Raw genomic sequence first — 22,761 nt, 5'->3', positions numbered from 1 at the left:
ACTTGCATTTCTCTAATGGTTAGTGATCAGGAGCATTTCTTCATGTGTCTCTTAGCCACCTGAATGTCTTCTTTGGTTAAGTATCTGTTGATATCCTTTGTCCATTTTTTAATTGGATTATTTGTCTTTTTATTGTAGACGTGTTGGATTTTTCTATGGATTTTAGATTTCAGACCTTTGTCAGCTATGTCATATCCAAAATTTTTTTCCCAGTCTGCAGGGTCACTTTTTACTCTTTTGGTGATGCCTTTTGATGAGCATAAGTGTTTAATTTTTAGAAGATCCCGGTTATCTAGCTTATCTTCTGGTGTTTCTGTGTTGTTAGCTATAGTTTGTATCCTATTTATACCCTGTATTAGGGCCTCTAGAGTTTACCCTATTTTTTCTTCTATGAGCTTTATATTTTTTAGTTTTACATTTAGGTCTTTGATCCATTTTGAATTAGTTTTTGTGTATGGTGTGAGGTATGGGTCCTTTTTCATTTTTTTAATAAATGGACATTCAGTTTTGCCAGCACAATTGGTTAAAAAGACTGTCTTTTCCCCATTTAATGGAATTTGGGTCTTTGTCAAAGATCAGGTGACCGTAGGTGGATGGATTTACATCTGGGTTCTTGATTCTGTTCCATTGGTCAATGTGTCTGTTGTACTAGTACCAGGTTGTTTTGACAACCGCAGCTGTATAGTAGGTTCTGAGGTCAGGTAGTGTGAAACCTCCCCAAACAAGTTTTTAGGAGAAATTTAAAACCCCAATCTCCACAGCTACCTTTGCTGGAGAGTTCTTATAAAATCTCCAGTGTCTTGAAGGAAAGGACAGAGTTCGTACTGTTGAAAATTTTCATTAGCCAGAAACAAACTGAAACTCTCATTTTGGCTGGAATTTTATCTGTTCTGGGCTTCCAGGCAAAGTTGCAACATAATAGCAAAATAAATTCATAGCAGGAGTTAAAAAAAAAAAAAAACTTTCCAGGAGAAGTATAATGAATGGTGAACAGGAGACAGCTTTTACCACTTGTGAAAGTCAACTGTACACATCTCTTCCCAACTCCACGTTGGGACATCTCATTGGTAGTGTGAAATTAACCATGGTGGGAATATTTACACCACAGAAATTGGTAAATGCCACAAATCAGGGCTTTTACCCTCGGAAGGCCAGTTGTTAAACATTTTCCAGCATACCAAGACTGTCCTTACAACTAGAACTCAAGCCAGTTTCTTCTCCTGAATGGTGATTCCTCAAACTGAGATGGTTCTTAAGTCCCACGTCCAAGAAAGATTTATATTCATGGACCCAACCTACCAAAACAGGAAAGTGAAGTCAAGCTTCAGAAATATTTTAAAAACCATGGTGAAACAAAATTCCTTTTCTTGCTCCATGTCATTAACCAGAATACCCCTGCCCTGTTTTAATTAACCTGAACCTGCCTTTGCTTCAACAATTCTCATTAATGGAGGTCTTACAGTAGATACACCCAAGTGTTTATTTTGGGGCTGGTTATGGATAGGTCCCTGGGTGGTGAAAATGGTTTGCCCTTGACTATTAACTGGTGGCACAGTGGTTTAAGAGCTCAGCAGCTAACCAAAATGTTGGCAGTTCGAATCCACCAACCACTCCTTGGAAACTTTATGGAGCAGTCTACTCTGTCCTATAGAGTCACTGTGAGTCAGAATCAACTCAATGGCAATGGGTTTGATTTTGATTTGGGACTAACTGAAAAGTTGGTGGTTCAAACCCACCCAGTGGCTCCGTGAAGAAAAAGACCTGGCAATCTGCTTCTGTAAAGACCACAGCCAAGACAACCCTATGGAGTGCAGTTCTACTCTGTAACACATGGGATTGCCATGAGTCAGGAGCAACTGGATGGCAATGGGTTTGTTTTTTTCTTTTGGTTCCTATGGCTACACCAATGACTGAATGCTAATGGCTATCATTGTTCTCCAGATGTTTCCCCTCATCAAACACCATGGAGACATTCTGATGCAAAATATTGAGAAGAAAGTGTCTGGGGATGAGGCAATGAACATGAAGGTGTGAGTATGGCCCTCTGGGAGAAGCAGAGACACATAGTCCTCTTCTTTGTGTCTGGGGATTGGAGCAAGATGAATGTATGGGGCTTTGGTCCAGGAATCCAGGCATAAATATTCAAGATGTTCTTCTCCCCAGTTTTTATAGAAGATAGTATGAAGCAAAGTAGCCCTGGTGGCGCAACAGCTAAGGGCTTGGTTACTAACCATAAAGTTGGCTGTTCAAACTCACTCAGCAGCTCCGTGGGAGAAAGACCTGACAATCTTTTTCTGCAAATATTACAGCCAAGAAAACCCTATGGGGCAGTTCTACTCTGTCACATGGGGTCCCCATGAGTTGAAACTGACTGGATGGCTCCTAACCACAACAACAGTATGAAGCAAGACAAGCCCCGTTGGCTTTTCCCCAGTCCTGCCCATTGTAGTATGGGCTAAAAGGCCCAGAGGCTAATGAATTTAGAACATGTATTAAAAAGTATGGGAGGATTTTACTAGCACTAAAATGATGACCCGAATCCTCAGTCAAGGGCTAACTCCATGCACCTGCAGGCCAGGCAGTGGAGCATGGAGGCAAGTCTGGCTGTACTAGCAGCGTCCTATGTGGCTGCCCAGATGCTGGGCCTTCACAGACTGAGAAGTCTTCCATCCTTCAAAGGACTGAGCCAAGATCAGATTTCTATTAAAATAAAAACTCTTCTCTCCCCTGGAGACATCCCTTCTTCCCTCCTCCCCCAGGCAGGCTTAGCATTTTAGTAAGAATAAATGGAAGCTCATCTCTTAGACATAGCATTGACTGGAGATAAGAGGAAGGGATAGGAATGTGTCTGCAGAAGACAGCTGAGGGAGGCAAAGGGGAGAACCAAAAGCTGAAGGGCAATGAATGACAAACTCTGAGACTTGGACTATTTACGCAGCATTGGCTCCAGGCTGCTTAGCAGAAAGAAGGGAAAATTTAGAAGGAGCCTTTTGACACCGTCTGCATCATCTACTTTCATTCATTCAACATCTGAATGTTTTCTGAGAGGCTCCTGTGCCTCTCAAACTTGATGTCCCTACTTGGTCCCTCGCAACCTCTGTTTCCTCTCTTCTGTGAGCAGTTAGCAACAGGAGAGGTGCTCACCCTGGCCCTAAATCTCACCTTCTTGCTGGGGGCCTGGTGGTCTTTCTGCCAGCTGACAGAGCAGATGCATGCTGAATTGCCATAGGTGCTGTCCATGGTTTTCTTTTTCTTTAATGAGGTAGGATTCTTTTTTTTTATTTGTTTTAGATGAAGGTTTACAAAGCAAATTAGTTTCTCATTAAACAATTAATACACAAAATGTTTTGTAACATTGGTTGCCAACCCCATGACATGTCAACACTCTTCCTTCTTGACCTTGGGTTCCCCATTACCAGCTTTCCTGTCCCCTCCTGCCTTCTCATCCTTGCCCCTGGGCTGGTGTGCCCATTTAGTGTCATTTTGTTTTATGTTGCCTGTGTGTTCCTGAGTGTTAAAGCAGCTTTCAATGTTGGCATTGGACAGCTTGCTCAGTGCCCTCAAGTACAGGGTGTTGTTTTTAGAGGCAAAATAAATCTACATATTTCAAATCTCCAAAACACATCTTGTTCAATGAAACTTTGAGGGAAGGCCAATTTTCCCTAGTTATGGGCTGGGATGGGGAGGGGGACACAATGACTTGGACAAAGGTTTTTGCCAAGATGTGTATTTCTGCTTCTGGAAGCTGTTGTAAGAAAGAAACTACATACAACCTAAGTGTACACTTTGGTGAATTTTGACATATGTACTCACCTGTGAAGGAGCCCTGATGGTGCAGTGGTTAAACCTCCTGGGTGCTAACTGATATGTTGGCAGTTGAGACTCATCCAGCAGCTCCATGGGAGAAAGACCTGGAGATTGGCTCCCATAAAGATTACAACCTAGAAAACCCTATGGGGCAGTTCTACTCAGTCACATGGAGTTGCTATGAGTCAGAATCGACTGAACAGCACCCAACAACAATGACTCACCTGAGTAAACACCAACCAGATTAAGATATAGAGTATTTCCAGTATTCCAGAAAGTTGCCTTTTGTTCCTCCTAACTCCTTTGCCAAGTTACTGCTGGGGTACTACTCCTTCACCACTATCACTCTAGATAAGTTTTACGTCCTTTTGAACTTTATCCAAATGTACTATTAGTCTTTTGTTTCTGGCCCCCTTTACTCAACATTATGTCTGTGAAATTAACGTTGGGTGTATCCATGTTGGGTGTAGTTGTAGTTCATTTTGTTTTCATTATGGTTAGTATTTCCTTCTACGAATATATCAGGATTTGTTTATCCATTCTACTGTTGGTGAATGTTTGGGAGTTTCCAGTTTTGGACTGTTATGATTAAAGTTGTTGTGCATATTCTTGTACATATCTTTTGGTGGACATAAGCACTCATTTTCTGGGTCGGGGGGTATATTCTCAGGAGTGAAATTACTGGGTCATAGAGTTTGCATGTGATTGGCTTTGGTAGAAACTACTTGTCTTAGTCATCTAGGGCTGCTCTAACAGAAATACCAAGAGTGGATGGCTTTAACAAAGAGAAGTTTATTTCTTCACAGTCCAGTAGGCTACAAGTCCAAATTCAGGGCATCAGCTCCCAGGGAATGCTTTCTCTGTTGGCTCTGCAGGAAGGTCCATGTCATCAATCTTTCCTTGGTCTGGGAGCATCTCAGTGCAGGAACCTCAGGTCCAGAGGACATGCTCTGCTCCCGGCACTGCTTTCTTGGTGGTGTGAGGTTCCCATGTGTCTCTGCTCGCTTCTCTCTTTCATATCTCAAAAAGAGATTGGATTAAGACACTATCTAATCTTGCAGACGTCATCAGTATAACCTCATCATAGTGATAGAGTTTACAACACTTAAGGAAATCACATCAGATTACACAATCATACAATACTGGGAATCATGACCCAGCCAAGTTGACAGTTATTTTTGGGGGACACAATTCAATCCACAACACTATTTAAGTATTTTCCAAAGCTGCAGTAACATTTTGGATTTACACTGGCAATATGTGAGAGTTCTAGTTGTTTCTCATTCTTGCCAACACTTAATATTGTCAGTCATTTTCATTTTAGTTATTCTGGTGGGTGTGTATAGGTATCTTATTGTATCTTTAATTTACATTTCCCTAATGACAAATGATTCTCACCGTGCTTTCCTGTTCTTTCCACTTATCTAAATTCTTTTCCACTTTTAAAGCCAGGCTCATATTTTCCCTCTTCCACGAACCCCTTTCTAAATGGCTAACCTTCATGATTCATTCCTTCTTTGGCTGTTTATTAGAAAAGCTGACAGCCAGCACACTGGAGATGAGAACTTAGTTGTTCTCTAATTGATTTCTTTGATGTTCATTTTATATTTGGTTGTCCATATCCTCACCATTACCAGCAGAACCCTTACATTGCAGGTACTCAATGACGGTAGGAAGGTTTGGTTTATTCTTCTTGTTTGTGCAGTGAGTCCGACACTGTGCTGGGATCAGGACTCAGGTATTGGCTCTTAAACCCTTTGCTAACACTGATTTCCTTACGTTTTTAAGTCATCTTTTCCAACCCAGGGTTTTTGGAGCCTACAATCTGGATATCATCATTAGCACTTCCTTTGGTGTGGACTCTGATTCCATTAATAACCCTGATGATATTCTTCTCTACCATGTTAAGAAGTTGGTCTTCAGTTTTCTGAGCCCCCTGTTCTTCTTCATAGATACAAAGGCCTCTTCCCCCATCAAAATGCAACATTAACACATTCAGCTTTGACCCTTGGCCATCTTTGAACATGCCACATTTCCCAGTACTTTGCCCTCCACTGCTCCACCTACAGGGTTGCTGAGAGGGTTAGATGAGCTAAGGTGTTTGACAGGGAATGAAAAAACACAGTAGACTGTCCACATCACTAGAAAAATGTTTCCATTTACTACAATATGGTTTTGCAAGAGTAGATTTAGAACCATTTTAAAATAGAGCAAATCCTTAAGACACACCCCCAGTATATTCCAGGACCTCCAAGTTCTTTTGATTGCATATCCACATGACCAACAAGTTTTTGAGCATGCATCACAAATATTTGTATATTTATTTATTGATGAAGCATGCACATGAGTGACCATGATAATATATTATGTACATAACAAAATATACCCTTGAGTAGATATTTTTAAAGAATGAAATAAAAATGATATAGAGAGAAGTTTTGAAGACTGTTTTTCTGTTCCACTATGGATTGTTCTGCATACCTCTAGGTGCAGAAGGGTATGCCTGTTCTCTGGTGAGTGAGAAGGTTGTTAGGACAGTAAAAGCATTTCATCAATAGCAAGTTCATCTTGACAGACCTCTTTACTTCCAGAGCTTTTATGTGTTACCTCTCATTCTCACCTTGCCAACACCTTATTTAAGCCCAGATAGCTTGTCATTCTGTTCAGTCACGGACAAGAGAAATGTACTTAAAAACAACATATGTGGGAGAGGCTATAAGAGGTATAATGTTCCCAGGGTAGACTTTAGACTCAGGCTGGGCTTGAGTCCCGTGTGTAAGTTCTCACCTCAGTTTTCTCATTTGTAAAATGGATATAATAATGGAAATAACCTCTGAGACTTGGGAGTACTGAATGGGGCAATGCATGTAAAGCCCTGGGCACAGAACAGGTGCTAAGTACTTAATTAATGGCAGCTATTCATGTTTTTATGTACAGTTCTTCATATTTTGTTCTTTTGGGGAGTGGGGGTGATTTCTGAAAGCTCACATCCCTAATAGCTTCCCCTCCCAAGATCCCATGGGTCCCAGACGGGGTTTGGAGTCTGCTCTGAGTGGCCCTGCTTGGAGCCTGCTCATGTTTTCCTTTCTCACACTCCCCCTAGAGTTGCTCCTTTTCCTTGTGCCATTGCTGGAAATGATGAATGTGACTCTGCTTCCTGGGAAGGAGCTGGAATTCTTTGTGAATGTAACATCTTAAGGAGCAAAGGCAAGCAAGTGGATCCAAGGTAAACCCAGGGCTCCTCACTTACCAGGATCCACTAGCTCCATTATTCAGACACCAACTTGAGGTCACAGAGGCACGTCTGCCTCGGTGGTTCTTGCGTACCCATTCAGTTCAGACTAGGTGCTTTAAGGATTAGCTCTGGGCTTCACCCAAACCAAAAACCAAACCCATTGCCGTCGAGTCTCATTTAACAAATGAGAGAACTTGGGGCCCAAGACATGCTCATTCTTCTCTAAAAAAAAACCCAAACCCATTGTTATTGAGTCGATTCCAACTCATAGCAACCCTATAGGACAGAGTAGAACTGTCCCATAGGGTTTCCAAGGAGCGCCTGGTTGATTCGAATGGCTCACCTTTTGGATAGCAGCTGTAGCACTTAACCACTATGCCACCTATCTAAGTCTCTAGCACTGAACCTAAATGCTAATGATCCAGGTAGAATTCCAGTGGCCTGAGCAGCCTGGTTCCAAGGGTAGCAGACCAAGAAGCAGAAAATCAGGACACAGAGTTGGACTGTCTAGAGTTGAAGGTGGATTGTGATGTCAGATTAAGCAAGAAACAAGTGGACATAATCCCTGCCCCTTTTGTAGGAAGGGTTTTGTTTTAAACAAAGATTGAGACAAGATGGCGGCCAGGTGGACTGTGCCCTTCTGCTGGTACCAGGTGGAAAGGCAGGCTGGTGGCAAAAAAAATTGAGGAGACGGGGGTTCAACTTCTGACTTTCCCAAAGCCCTGTGATAGACGAGGCTGAATCCAGACAGTCAAAATCCCTGGCTAGTCAGCAAAACTCAATATCAGTATTCCTGGGGCTAATCATGTTGGTAGAGAGGAAGCCCTAGTGGTGCAGTGGTTAAAACTTAACAGTGATTAAGAGTGGTTAAGAGTTATGGCTGCCAACCAAAAAGTTGGCAATTCGTATACATCAGCAGCTCCTTGGAAACACTATGGGGCAGTTCTACCCTGGCCTATAGGGTCGCTATGAGTTGGAATCGACTCGATGACAATGGGTTTGGTTTTTTTTTTTAAGAGGAATAAACACTTGTTGGGCCTCAAGTTCTCTCATTTGTCAAATTTTTTGACCAAGAGCAGAGAGAGGGGGTGATGTGTGGAAGAACTAAAACACTCTTCTGTAGGGTGGATTGGATTGTGGATTTGGTTTGTGTGGGTGCCTGTTAGGTCACTCGGTGTTCACTCAGAGAGAAATAATCTAAGACCTGAGAGATTTCATCAACAAATCTCCTACCCCAGCCTGACACTGATTCCCATCACTTACTGCTTGAGAGCCCTTTTCTCAACTTAGGTTGTGGGCCAATATTTAAATGCACAAATTCTTTGATGGAGTTATCTATGAAGCCATTTTCAGTTATTTGTATCTCATTATGAAAAAAGAAATAACTTCTTATGGCATTTCCCCATGCACTAATAAATTAAGCTGTGGGCTGTTACCAAAATGTTGGCAGTTCAAATCCACTCAGAGATGCCTTGCAAGAAAGGCCTGGCAATCTACTTCCAAAAGATCACAGCCTTGAAAACCCTACGGAGCACAGTTTTACTCTGAAATGCATGAGGTCACCAGGAGTCAGAATGGACTTGACAGCAACTGAAGCAATTCTTCAGCATATAGTTTATGATACCTGTATAAGATTCCCTTATATGAGTATGCCATTGTTTATATAACTCTTCTTTTGATTCTAATTTTTTTATCTTGCCAATAATGCTCCAATGAACAAATTTCTCACTAAGAAAAAATAAAAATAACTTCTATGATTCTTAAGAATGCAGGTTTTTGCTAGGCGTTTTCACATTATCTCATTTCATCTCCCAATTGATCTCCTTGTACAAGTTTATCTGTTGCTCAGATCAGTTATATGACCTGCCCAAACTTAAACAGTAAGCGAGTGGAAGGGCAGTATTTGAATTCAGGTCTGGAGGCCCCAGATTCTATGATGTTTTCCCACTGTCCTAGGCGTCCTCAACACAAATTTGTTTATAGGAGCTACAAAGGTGTGGGAGGAGATTTGGTAGCGCAATGGGTAAGCACCTGGCTACTAACTGGAAGGTTGGTGGTTTGAATCCATTCAGAGGCATCTCAGAAGAAAGATCTGGCAATATACTTCTGAAAGATCATAGCCACTGAAAACACTATGGAGCACAGCTGTACTTTGACCCACATGTGGTTGCCGTGAGTCGGAATTGACTTGATGGCAATTGGTTTGGGTTTTTTTTACTCAAACATGACTCTCTGGAAAGGAAGAGGAGAGCATATAGAATCTCGGTCTGAAGAAGGAAGGAAGGCCTCAAAGAGGGAGAAGACAGGAAATTAAGGACAACAATTGTCTACTTTATTAAAAATGCAAATATAAAGCTGGACAAAATGTTTGTAGCAAATATGACAAATGAAGTGTCACTAGACTTAATTTTAAAGAGCTTCTGCAAATCAGTAAGAAAAACGCTAAGACATTCATAAAAGAGGAAAAACAAACGCAAATAAACATATGGGAAAACTTTAAACCTCATTAATAACCAAAAACATGTGGATTAAAAGAGGACCATAGCTTATTTTCTTATCAAATTAGACCTTAAAAATAATAATATGTGATGTTGGTAAGAGTTGGCGGTATGGGCACCATTAGTGGGACTACACATTTGTTCAGACTCTCTAGAAAACAGCCAATATGGATCAAAAGTTTTATAGATTCCCACCATTTAACCTGGGGATTCCACTTCAAAAAAATCCATTAATCTATTCCAATATAATAATTAGAGTGGTGTACAAAAAGAGTTTTGAAAAATTTTGTTCATTGTAAAATTATTGGCAAAATAAAAAAAAATTAGAATCAAAAGAAAAGTGATATAAATGATGGTACGCTCATATGATGAAATCTTATACAGGTACTGTAAACTATGTGCTGAAGAATTTCTTAGGGCATGGAGAAATGCCCTAACCATAATGCTAGGTGAAAAATACCAAAATACAACATTGTACATAGAGTATGAGCTTATCTACATAAGCAACGCTTGAGAAAGGACTAGAAAGAAACACACAAAAATGCCATAGCACAATAGCACGTATCTTTATGTAATGGATTATGAGTTACTGTATAACCTTTTTGCATTTTCAAAAATATAGATAAACCTAAAAATATAATTAGGATGTAAGCATTATTTTAAAAATTCCTACTTTAGTATTTTTGCTTAAGGCCAGCTCTAAAAATGAATGGAGTGGGAGGTAGGCTGGGTGGGATGCAGACCAGAGCAGGAGGTGACTGCCTTCTGGCTTTGCTCAGACAAGTTCCCAGATGTGACACAGGCTAAAGCTTGGGAACCACAGGAGTGGCCTCTCTTCTTGTGGGAGCCATGAATGACTTCTAAGACTCAAGTCTCTCTTGGGCTGTGTCAGCCTCACTTTCTCCCTTCTCTGGCTCTCTTTTCCAGAACATGTAGATTTCTTACAGCTAATGATCGATTCCCAGGCTACAGACATCCCAGAATCCAGTGAGGCAAACCAGTTCCCTAAAGGTAACATCCTGACTTGAGGTCATCCTCAAAGCCTGCATGTGAGAGACCATTAGTAATTTCCAAGAACAAGTCACTTCATTACTGGCTATAAACACCAAGTTCTTCTGTTAAAAACATGTTGTTGCTGCTGTTATTTGCTATGGAGTTGACTCCAACTCATGGTGACCCCATGTGTGCAGAGTAGAACTGCTCCCTAGGGTTTTCAAGGCTGTCGCCTTTTGGAAGCAGATTGCCAAGCCTGTCTTCTAAGGTGCCTCTGGGTGAGTTCGAACTGTCAAAATTTTCACTAGTAGTTGAGCATTTAAATGTTTGTACCACCGAGGCAACCTATTAAAAACATACCTCATACTAAAAGATCTAGCTCAGCTTCTACTTCACTGTAACCTTGCCTCTGGTGTCATCTTTTTCATCTACAAAATGAGGATGTTGGCTTTCATTATCTCTAGTCTCCAGCTCACAAAATCCTGTTAGCCTTTGATCTCTTTCTACTACCCTCTTCTCTTAGGAACCTTCACCATATCATCACCTTCCAGCTCAACTTTGTAGATGGTTGCTCATAGTTCACCATCTGCTCCTAAGAGCTTGTGCTTCCAGCTCCTTTCTTCTTTCTCCCATTGGCATTTCACATGAAAGAAAGAGGGACAGTAAAATTCTTACGGCCAAATAGTCAGGAACATACCAGAAGGAAATGTCTTTCTAGATCCACAGTCCAGGGAAGTACCTAGAAACTGGTCTGTTGTCTCTACATCTGTTCATGGCACCATTTTGTTTTTTCCTCAAAGCTTTGGCAGACTTGGAGATTGCTGCTCAAGCCATCACCTTTATTTTTGCTGGATAGGAGACCCCAAGCTAAATCCTCAACTTCATAGCTTACAACCTCGCCACTCACCCCGAGGTGCAAGAGGGGCTTCAGAAGGAGATAGACAGTGCCTTGCCCAACAAGGTGACGTGGCCTGAGAGTCTCTATGAGGCTTCTAATCCTGGCTTCTTAATCTCACGTTTTAAGTCTGAATCCAAACTAAAATGTTCTCAGAAGGTGAGATGCTGAAATCTTTGGGCCACTGAATATATGTTATCAGACACAAGATGCTGACTCCAGGATCTCAAAGGAACAGGGTAGAACATGAATCCTACCTCCAAAGAGCTAATTAGGAAGGTGGGTGTCTTAGTTACCAAGTGCTGTTATAACAGAAATGCCACAAGGAATGACTTTAACAAACGGAGGTTTATTTTCTCAGTCTAGTAGGCTAGAAGTCTGAATTCAGGGCATCAGTTCGAGGTGAAGTCTTTCTTTCTCTGTTGGCTCTGGGGGAAGGTCCTTGTCATCAATCTTCCCCTGGTCTGGAAGCTTCTCTGTGCACAGACCCCAGGTCCAAAGGATGTGCTATGCTCCTGGTGCTTCTTTATTGGTGGTATGAGATCACCATGTCTCTCTGCTCACCTCTCTCTTTTATATTTCAAAAGAGATTGGCTTAAGACACAATCTAATCTGATAGAGCCCTGCCTCATTAACATGACTACCACTAATCTCATCTTATTAATATCATAGAGAGAAGATTTAAAACACATAGGAAAATCACATCAGATGACAAAATGGTGGACAGTCACACAATACTAGGAATCATGGCCTAGCCAAATTGATACACATATTTTTTGGGGACACAATTCAGTCCATGACAGTGGAAATGAAAACGTGGAACAGTTAAGCATGCCTTGCAATTACATAATATGTGCAAAGTGACCTGACTTCCATGCATTCAGCAACTCTTTGTTGAACACCTAGAGTAGACCAGCCCATAATCATGCAAGTTTTCAGGGATAGAGTGGTGGACAGCTAGAGCAGGACTGGCCTCAAGAAGCTCTCATTACTGTTGTGATGGTTGGGGATGGGAACAAATTCATGGGTGTGCTACCTGTGCTTGTTATGTAGCTGCTTCTGTGTGGAAGGAGGCAGATAGGCAATGAACAAGTAAACCAATAAATAAGCAGGATAAATTCAGATGGTGATAAATTCAGTGAAGGAAATAGAAGAGGACAGCAGGTCAGAAATTGGGGAATTGGCAGAGGATGGGGATGGGGTTGGGTTGAGATCAAGTTTTCATGGAAGCCACTTCTGAGGAGGTGATATCTGAATGAAGATCTAAATGAGAAGAAACCACACTTACAATAGAGTGTTCTGGGCAGAGAGAACAGGAGGTATAAAGATAAGGCTAGAATGAGCTTATTGAATCCATGACCTAGAAGAAGCCCAGTGTTTCTGGACTGCAGTGATTGGAGGAGGAAAAGGATGGGCAGGCTGGCAGGGGCCAGACCATGTAGGTCTTTGTAGACCATGGAACGGAACTGGGCTTAAACCTTATTGCACTGAGAAACCATTGAGGGCTTCTAAGCAGGGGGTGATGTGATTGGATGTGTGCAAGGGGCAAAAATATATGCAGGGAGCCAGTGAGGAGGCTGTGGTCCAGATAGAAAAGAGGAAAGCAATAAAGATTGAGAAAAGTGGCTGGAGACAAGAGAGATTTTTGAGGTCAAGCCAAGGGTCTTGCTGGTGGATTGAAAAGGCTGTGTTAAAAAAAAAATGATCAAGGACAACTTCTAGGTTTGGGGCTTGAGCAAATGGGTGGGTGATAGAGGCATTGACTGAAATGTGGAGACATTTGGGGAGGATGAAGAATTTTGTTTTGGCCATGTTGAGTCAGTCATCCCAGGGAGACAGAGTAGATATTGGATATCCAATACATACAGGCACAGACTATTAGAATTCTGAGCTATGAGAAAGGAAAGACTAGACCAGCCCTAAAAGAATGCTAACAAGTGGGCTACCATGTTGCACCCAGCCATTCCTTACCCAGTGGAAGAAACTTGCTGGTACACACATGATGACCTCCAATGAGATGTGGGACACTTTAACCCCATCCCACATGAAGCTCACATCATCTCTCTAGAGATAATTGTTTAATTGGCTTGCGAAAGCAGAATTCTTTATTTTCCTTAGAATCCATCATAGGGCATATTCAGTTACCACTTAATAAACACCCTTCTGAGAGTCAGGGATAGGAGAAGGAAACAGGTTGTGTATCTGGTTATCTCCATGAACAATGGTCCCCACAGCCATAAGACCAGAAGAACTGGATGGTGCCTGGCTACCGTTGCTGATCATTTTGATCAAAGATTCTATAGAAGAATCTTGATCAAAAGAGATAAGAAGGTAAAACAGAATTTCAAATTCTCAGTGGAATCCAGACTTTCTGGAGCCATTGAGGTTTGATGAACCCCTGAAACTATCACCTTGAGATAATCTTTAAACCTCAAACCTTAAACCTAAACTATCCCCTGAAGTCTTCTTTGAACCCAAAAATAGTTTACCTTAATAAGTAAAATATATCTACCTTGAGCTTTGTGCAATTTTAAAGAATTATCTATGTGTGACCAAATTGAACAGAGCAACACAAAAGGTTGGATGAGAAGCTTAGGAGGCAGTGAGTCTACATTAATGGTGGTAGAACAATTCGGAGAAGGATGGTGAGAATGTTTGCACAACTTGAAGAATGTAATCAATGTCACTGAGCTGTACATGTAGAAATTGTTGAAATGGTGTATGACTGTATACTTTTTCACCAAAATTTAAAAAAAAAACTACAAGTACCTAAAATAAATAAATAAGCTCTTCTCTCCTGCAGGCAGACCTCACCTACGAGGTCCTTTTCCATATGGAGTATCTGGACATGGTGGTGAATGAGACCCTCTGGCTCTTCCCTCTGGGAGGACATCTGGAGAGAGTTTTCAAGAAGACTGTTGAGATCAATGGGGTCACTATCCCCAAAGGAAGAGTGGTGATCATTCCCACCTACGTTCTGCACCGGGATCCAGAGTACTGGTCTGAGCCAGAGGAGTTCTGTCCTGAGAGGTAAGTGGACTGGGAGCTCCAACTTCTGGGAACTTTCAGAGTTGTGTCACTATGGAACTTGTTAAAAAAATAATTAATTTTATTTCAACAATTTCTACATGTTGAATTCAGTGACATTGATTACAGTCTTCAAGCTGAGCAATCACTCTTGCCCTCCTTTGTTGTTGTTCCTCCCTGATTAAATAAACTCACTGACTGCTAAGCTTTCTATCTAATCTTTTGAGTTGCTGTTGTCAATTTAATCCCAAATAGATATAGTTCTTAAAAGGGCACAAGGCTCAAGGCAGACATTCTAAATTAATTAAGCTAAACTTCTGTTTGGTTTTAAGAAAACTTCAGGGGATATTTTTGGTTTAAGGTTTAAAGATTATCCCAGGGCAATAGTTTCAAAGGTTCATCCAGCCTGAATGGCTCCAGGAAGTCTGGGAGTCCATGAGAATTTGAGATTCTGTTATTATGGAACTTTTTTATTGTGGGATAGTATACACGGGATCCTGGGTGGCACAAAAGTTAAGTCCTCAGCTACTAACCTAAAGATTGATGGTTCAAACCCACCCAGCAGCTCTGTGGAATAAATGTCTGGTGAAAACACTGTGGAGAAGTTCTACTCTATAGCAAGTGGGGCTGCCACGAGTCGGGGGCCGACTCAACGGCAGCTAACAACAATGACAAAAAATGTTTACATATAATGAAACACACAGGTCAAAAGTGCACACTTCAATGAGTTTATATACCTACATAACCACCATACCAGTCGAGATATGGAATATTTTTATTATCCTAGAAAGTCCCCTCATGGACCCTCCCAGTTAATTTCCACCCCTCGGTAAGGAGCTACTGCTCTGATTGCTGGAACTGAAGAGAACTTGAAGCACTTACTTATGAAGATCAAAGAATATAGCCTTCAATATGCATTACACTTCAAAAGAAAGAAAACAAAAATCCTCACAACTGAACCAATAAGCAAAATCATGATAAATGGAGAAAAGATTGAAATTGTCAAAGATTTCATTTTACTTGGATCCACAATCAACACTCGTGGAGGTAGCAGTCAAAAGCTCAAATGATAATGGTGATGGAAAAATTGCATTAATTAAAGGTAGGATTGCACGTTCGGTTATAGTAATTGCTGTCAATATTTTGTACACCAGTAAAAAGTTGAATTGGCAAAAGTTGTGTGATATGTTTATAACAACGACAGAAAAAAAAAAGAGTAGCTGCTCAGGCTGTTTATGTACAACCAAACACCTCATGGGATTTGGCTCATTTGTTTGGAGGTTTAGGATCATAATTTCATGAGACATCCCAGTTAATTGGCCTAATAATGTGTTTAGTGCTTCTATTCTACCTCCTACTTTGTTGTGTAGTGGCTGGAGTCTTAAAAGCTGGTAAGAAGCCATCCAAAGCACAACAATTGGTCTCTATTTGCCTGGTACAACAAAGGAAGAATGACGGTCAGGAATAAGAGGAGGAAATGGAATGTGTAGCTAATTGCCTCCAAGAACAACTGCCTCCTTTGCCATGAGACCAGAAGAACTGAGTAGTGCTTGGATACCATTACTGAACATTTTGATCAAAGATTCCATAGAAAAATCCTCATCAAAAAGGGGAAAATGCACAACAGAATTTCAAATTCTCATGAACTCTAGACTTTCTGGAGCCATGGATGGTGGATGAACCACTGAAACTATTGCCCTGAGATAATATTTAAAGCTTAAACTGAAAGCATTCCCTGAAGTTATCTTAAAACTGAACAATAGTTTAGCTTAACTGGATAAAAGGTCTGCATTGAACACAATGCTCTTTTAAGAACGATCTATACGAGATCAAATTGACAACAGCAACTAGAAAGATCAGATGGGTACCTTAGGGGGCAATGAATTTATGTTAATGAGGGAGGAACAACTCAGAAAAGGAGGGTGAGAATTATTGCATAACTTGAAGAATGTAATCAACATGACTAAATTGTACATGTAGAAATTGTTGAATCAGTGCATGCTTTGCTGTGTATATTCTCAACAAAAACAACAAAATAAATAAAATTTATTTAAAAAAAAAGGAATAAAGCAAAGTATTGCATTTGGCAAATCTGTTGCAAAAGGCCTCTTTAAAGTATTAAAAGCAAAGATGTCACCTTCAGTACTAAGGTGTGCTTGACCCAAGCTGTGGTAGTTTTACTTGCCTCATTTGCATGCAAAAGCTCGGCAATGAAAAAGGAAGACCAAAGAAGAATTGATGCCTTTGAATTATGGTGTTGGCAAAGAATATTGAGCATACTATGGGCTACCAGAAGAATGAACAAATCTATCTTGGAAGAAGTACAGCCAGAATGCTCCTTAGAAACAAGGATGACAAGACTTCAGCTCACATACTTTGGACATGTTATCAGGAGGTACTAGTCCCTGGAGAATGACATCATGATTAGTAAAGTAGAGGGTCACCAAAAGAGAGGAAGATACTCAACGAGATGAATTGACACAGTGGCTGCAAAAATGGGCTCAAACATAGCAAGGATTGTGAGGATGGCACAGGACCAGGCAGTGTTTCCTTCTGTTGTACCTAGGGTCACTATGAGTCAGAACCAACTGGACAACACCTAACAACAACAACTGAACGCTCCCTTGTGGCTCCTACTAGTCAATCTCCACCCACTGATAGAGAGCTACTGTTCAGATTTCTGTCACAACAGATCAGTCTTGCTGGTTGTTGACCTTCATCGAATGGAATCGTACAGTATATACTTTGCACATAGCTTGTTCCTTTTTATTGCTGAGCAACAGTCTGTTATATGGATGACAACAATCTGCTTATCCATTATCCTCCAAATGGATATCTCGGTTGTCTCTTGTTTGGGGTGAACATCAATAATGCTGCTTTGATCACTCTTGTATAAGCCTTCTGTAGACATGCGTTTTCATTTCTCTTGGATCAACATCTAAAGGTAGAAGATATTTAAAAGGTGAAAGCATCATTGTTATTGTTGTTAGTTGCCATCGAGTTGGCTCCAACTCATGGTGACCTTATTTATAACAGATGAAAATGTTGCCCAGTCCTGTGCCATCCCCAAAATTGTTGAAATGTTTCAGTCCATTGTTGTGATTATTGTGTCAATCCATCTCATGGAGGGCTTCCCGCATTTTCATTGACCCTCTCCTTTACCAAACATGATGCCCTTTTCTAGCAATTGGTCTTTCCGGATGATGTGTTCAAAGTAAGTGAGCCAAAGTCTCGCCATCCTTTTTCTAACAAGCATCAGAAGGATTTTTAAACGAGCCTTAGAAAGTACCACCTCCCACTCAATTCTGGAATACCTCCACCCATTCTGCGCTGACACCATTGGACAGAGATAACTCGAATGTTGACATGGATGCTGGCTACAAACTTCCAACCCACTATCTGTAGCTAAGGAATTTTATTATATTTGAACACTGTGCTCAGAATTTAACTGTATTCGGGAAAGTAACACCAAGACCAGCTTATAGCAGCTGTAACATTGAGGAGTTTATGGCCAGATATTAACGTCAAAGCCGTGGAGAGACTGGCTTGGAACCAGGCAAATCAGCAGCAAGAAGGGTAAAGATGTGTTGAAAACAAAATTTAATTTTCCAGTTGTAGTTATGGGAAGTCATATTCTGGCTTCACTGTGGGGTCAAAGAATAACAAATGAGGCAGGAACTGGGGATGGCATTGGAAGCCCAAGCAAACAGTGAAGCAGGAAATATTCTGCACCTTGCGTGTGGAAGGCAGCAGTCACAGTAGCAGCCTCAGTCAAGGATATTAAGGCCATGTCCTTTTTTACATAAATCCTCATGGTCCCAATGAAGAGAATAACAGAACTTATTTAACTCCATCGCCTTTCACAGCGGGTCAGGCACAGGAGGAATTAATCCTGTATCCTACTCACCTAGAGTAAGACTGTCACAGAGGGGCAGTGGCGATTCAGTGGTAGAATACTTGCCTTCCATGTGGGGGACCCAGGTTCGATTCTCAGCCATGCACCTCATGTGCAGCCACCACCCATCTGTTCGTGGAGGCTTGCATTTTGATGTGATGTTGAACAGGTTTCAGCAGAGCTTCCAGACTGAGGCACTAGGAAGAAAGGCCTGGCAATCTACTTCTGAACATTAGCAAGTGAAAATCCTATGGGTCCCAACGGTTTCATAGTAACTGATCACGGGGATAGCACAGAACCGGGGCAGCATTTCGTTCTGTTGTGCATGGGGTTGCCACCAATCAAGGGCCGACTCAACAGTAGCTAACAGCAGCAATAACAGCAGCAAAACAAAAGTGTGACAGCTCCACCAGGACTGCTCTTTTGGGTCAGAGTCAAATATGTGGCCACCACAAGGATGGACTAGGCCAGATTCCAGCCTGGCTCCTGGACTCCTTGTCCCTTATTCCATTGGCTCTGCTGCCCAGACACGCCCACCTTCTCTGGATGTGCCTCCATCTCACACCTTGGCTTCTTGCTCCCGCCAGTCTTTCCCTCCTCCCTACTCCTAGAACACCTTCCTTCATGATCCATCTCAGACGCCGTCTCTTCCACAAGACCTTGGCCGGCTTCCCTGGTGACTCAGCTTCTCCCTCTCCTATGTGTCCTTCCTTCTCCTTTCCTCTCCTGGAGGCCTGACTGCTGTGTGTCCCCTGTGAGCACAGACAGGTCCCACCCACCATACCTTTCTCTAAGGAGGAGACTATATTCTATCCATTTCTGCTCCTCAGTGCATTGGTGTCCTGAGGCTGCCATATCACGGCACTGCAAAGTGGGTTGCTTAATATGACATAAATTTATTGTCTCAGTTCTCACAGTTCTGGAGGCTGGAGTCCAAATTCAGGGTGTCAGCTGGAGCCAACTTCCTCCAAAGTTTCTAGGGAAGAATCCTCTCGTCTCTTCTGGCTTCTGGTGGTCCCAGGTGTCCCTGGGCTTGCAGCTGCAGCATAACTCCATCATAACATGGCCATCTTCTCTCTGTGTCTCTCTCTTTTTATAAAGCCACCACTTTGATGGGATTAAGACCCACCCTACTCCACTGTGACTTCATGTTAACTGGTATTGTCTCGAAAGATCCTATTTCCAAACAAACTCACACGCACAGGTACAGGGAGTTAGGACTTCAACATATCTTTTTTGGGGGTACGATTCAACCCATAACAACTGTTGAATTGTTTCCCCCCAAAATGTGTGTTGTAAATCCTAGCCCCTACACCTGTGGATTTCTTGACTGTTGCTTCCACTGGCATGGATAGTGAATCCAAGTAAAACAAAATTATTGCCAACTTCAGTATTTTCTCCATTTATGAGTATTGGTTCAATTGTGAGGATTTTCGTTGTCATTATGTTGAGGTATAATCCCCACTGAAGGCCGCAATCTTTGATCTTAATCAGTAAGTGCTTCAAGTCCTCTTCCCTTTCAGCAAGCAACGTTGTGTCATTTGCATATTGCAGGTTGTGATTTAGTTGGTCTCCAATCCTGATGCAGCATTTATCTTCATATAGTCCAGATTCTTGAATATTTGCTCAGCATACAGATTGAATAAGTATGGTAAAGGATACAAGCCTGACACACAGCTTTCCTAATTTTAAACTATGCAGCATCCCCTTGTTCTGTTCAATGTCCATGGAAGCAGCAGTCAAAAAATCAAATGATGTATTGCATTGGGCAAATCTGCTGCAAAAGACCTATTTAAAGTGTTAAAAAGCAAAGATATCACTTTGAGGACTAAGGTGCATCAGACCCTCAACACAGTGGCTGCAGCAATGAGCTCAATCATAGCAAAGATTTTGAGGAAGACACAGGACCGGGCAGTGTTTCATTCTCTTGTCCATAGGGTTGCTATGAGTCGAGACCAACTGGACAGCACCTAACAACTGCAACAAACACATTTATTACGAGGCTCTACAGAACATTTTGTACAACTTGACAAGTTAATAATACAAATCTTCTGGCAAAACCAGCAAGCAAGTACACAAAGTAATTTTTAAAAGATAATAGTAATTGACTGAATAAAATTTCAAAACACTTTAGAAAATTTCCATCACAGTCAAATGAGTCTCTATGCATTGGAACTGACTCCGTGGCTCCTAACAACAACATAACAATGTAATCCCAATTGGAAATAGGGTTTTCTTCATTATGTTAATGAGGCCATATCAGTGTAGGGTGTGTCTTAAACCTAAAAAGTGCAGATTAGACACAGAGAGAAGCAAGAAAACAAAATGTTGGAAAGACAGATGGCACGTGTAAATCACAAAGGAATGCCAAAAATGCCAGAGAAGCTGAGACAAAAATTTTTCCCCAGAGCAGACAGAGAGAGCCTTTCCCTAGAGCCAGTACCCTCAATTTGGATTTCTAGCCTCCTAACCTGTGAGAAAATAAATTTGTGTTCCTTAAAACCACTCTGGTATTTCTGTTAGAGCAGAGCTAGATAACTAAGACAACACCCATGAAGCCTAAACCAGCGCCTTATACATTACAGGGGTCAAAGAAGCATTTGTTGAACTCATTCATATATTTTCATTCATTCATTCACTCTTTCAATATGATAGGGCCACTGTGAGTTGGAATTGACTCGATGGCACACAACAACAGTAAGTACGTGACAGGTGCTGGGAAGAAAGCAGTGAACCATGCTTGCCAAATGATTTCCTTCACTCATTTGAATTTATATGAATGCCCAAAAGCAAAGATTCTTCTGCTTTCTCATCTTGGTAATGCTCTCATTGTCTTCAACTAGGTTCAGTAAGGACAACAAGAAGAGGCTGGACCCCTATGTTTTCCTCCCCTTGGGGGCTGGGCCTCAAAACTGCATTGGCATGAGGTTCACACTCCTTGCCCTGAAGGCCTCCCCTGTCCTGCTTCTGCAGAACTTCTCCTTGGAGACATGCAGAGAGTCCCCAGTGAGTCAGCCTTCTCTTTACTTTTAATGGAATATGATTAGAAAGTCCATATGGTCTTCCGGTTGGGTCTGCAGGAAGCCAGGTGAGTGTGGTGAAGAACCCATGAGTATTTCCTAGACGTTAACCTGGGCGACTTCTATTTCATCCTCAAAGTTGCCATGTCAACCTGCTGCAAAGTAGGGTTTAGAATCCAGATGCATCATGCCTCTAAACCTGGTTTTTCTCTGAAGTTCTACTCTGTAACACATGGCGTTGCCATGAGTCAGAATCACCTGATGGCAACAGGATTAGTTTTTTTTTTGGTTTTTGTATTTTAAATCACACCCACCTCAGCAATGCAAAGACTTTCGACTTTGGGAAAACCTTAGAAAGCATTTAGATGGGGGGAAACTGAGACTTGTTTAAAACCACACCTTGTAATAATCAAGTACTCTTTCTACTGTGCCAGTGGGGAGACCTTGGACACCTAAGTCATTTCCCTTACTTACACGGCTCTGTATGTGACACAGGTGTCCCTCGGTGGTGCAATTGGTTTACACACTCAACTGCTAAATGAAAGCTTGGAAGTTCGAGTCTACTCAGAGGCACCTCAGAAGAAAGGCCGGGTGATCTATTTCTGAAAGATCACAGCCATTGAAAATCTTACGGAGCACAATTCTACTCTGTCCAAAACGCGTGGGGTTGCCATGAGTCAGAATCAACTCAATGACAGCTGGTTTGGTTTTTGAAACTTGATACTTTGCAGCTCTGAGTAGCAAGTGTCCTTTTCAACTTCCTCAAAGTTCTGTCTGCTTTTCTTCACAGGTCCCCTTAGAAGTGGACAGCAGCAGCTTCATGGTGCCCAAGAAACCCATCTTTCTGAAGCTCATACCCAGAATGAGGACTGCATCCCAGGAGTGAAAAACAATGACTCTAGGCCAAGAAAAGCTCCATCCACCCTATTCTGTGTCCTTAAGGGGAGCTGAGGGATCTTGGGTCCCAGGGAAGAAAGTGATACTTCAGTTGAGTTGTGTGTTGGCTTCTCTCCCCACAATGCCGTACTCAATGCCTGGACAACCCCACCTCCCATACCCACATAAAAAGAAAACTTGATCTGGAATTCCCCTGCTATGTCGTTTTAAAAAGGGCCCTGGGTGGTGCAAACAGTTTGCTCTGGGCTACTAACCTAAAGGCTGGCGCTTCGAACCCACCCAGTGTTGCCATAGGAGAAAGTCCTGTGATCTGCTTCCTTAAGATTGTTGTTGCGTGCTGTGGAGTCAAATCCAACTCATAGCGACCCTATATGACACAATGTAACTGCCCCATAGAGTTTCCTAGACTGTAATCTTTACAGAAGTAGATCACCAGGTCTTTCCTCCTGCAGTGTTACAGCCGGCGGGTTCTAACCGGCAAACTTTCAGTTAGC

The 22,761-nt window shown here is 41.8% G+C and overlaps 1 pseudogene; it reads left to right on the top strand.

Moving 5' to 3' along the window:
* Nucleotides 1-22,256, top strand: part of LOC101350493 (cytochrome P450 3A19-like) — a 26,688-nt pseudogene extending 4,432 nt beyond the window's left edge.
* Nucleotides 22,257-22,761: the final 505 nt, after the last annotated feature.

This window comes from Trichechus manatus, unplaced genomic scaffold (assembly GCF_000243295.1).
Source record: "Trichechus manatus latirostris isolate Lorelei unplaced genomic scaffold, TriManLat1.0 scaffold00151, whole genome shotgun sequence".
In the NCBI taxonomy this organism is placed as follows: Eukaryota; Metazoa; Chordata; class Mammalia; order Sirenia; family Trichechidae; genus Trichechus; species Trichechus manatus.
Note: the sequence above shows the minus strand (reverse complement) of the source record. Positions and strands in the feature narration are given on the sequence as shown.